The following is a 692-nucleotide window of genomic DNA, read 5'->3' as shown; positions in this document are numbered from 1 at the left end:
TAAAACTCACGCCGGGCACGTGTGCGTGCGTGCCCAAGATCCCGAGAGAATGGAGGAGAAGGGATTGCAGCATGGCCATCCCCCCTGGGGGGTGATTCCTCGCTTCACTGTCTCTCTGTCTCTCTTTCTCTGGCGAGCGCACGCGCCCTATAGCAAAAATCTCTCCAAAAAAAAAAAAAGAAAGTTCCCCTTCTCTGGTGGACCAAGAGAAACTATATGGGGGTAAAACTTGAAGTGTTTCGGGTGACCCCTATCTTACATTCCCTGTAGCCATGTTCTGGATTGCCAGCCAGGCCATGGGATTTGAGGACTAGGTCATCGAACACAAGAGAGAGCTTTGGTCACCTGAGAAGGAGGGCCAGTGCCAAGAGCTAGAAGAATTCGAAGAGAGGATTTGGAAGCAGAGGGAAGAGAAACTTCTTCGTGCTCCCCGGCAGAGCTCCTGAGGCCACCAAATGCCTGAGCCCTAGCCCCCCCACACCCACCTGAAAAATAACAGATGCCTTTTTTCTTGTTAAAAAAAAAAAAAAAAAAAAAAAAAAGTGTTCCTTCTCCTTAACCCTGACTGGTAATTTCTCCCCGAAACTTCCACCCACCCACTGGTCCTGGTTTTCCTTCGTACTTCAGTGTGTCAGCTTTCTACCCAAGACTCTTCCAAATATTCCAAGTCACCCACATCCCTGCTACATCTT

General features: G+C 49.1%; 1 pseudogene; it reads left to right on the top strand.

Moving 5' to 3' along the window:
* The first annotated feature begins 216 nt into the window (after positions 1 to 216).
* Positions 217 to 446, top strand: LOC102489826 (protein PET100 homolog, mitochondrial-like; annotated as a pseudogene).
* Positions 447 to 692: the final 246 nt, after the last annotated feature.

The sequence above is a fragment of the Tupaia chinensis genome, unplaced genomic scaffold (assembly GCF_000334495.1).
Source record: "Tupaia chinensis unplaced genomic scaffold, TupChi_1.0 Scaffold000605_1, whole genome shotgun sequence".
Taxonomy (NCBI): domain Eukaryota; kingdom Metazoa; phylum Chordata; class Mammalia; order Scandentia; family Tupaiidae; genus Tupaia; species Tupaia belangeri.
The sequence above is the reverse complement of the archived record's forward strand: the minus strand, read 5'-3'. Positions and strand labels throughout refer to the sequence as shown.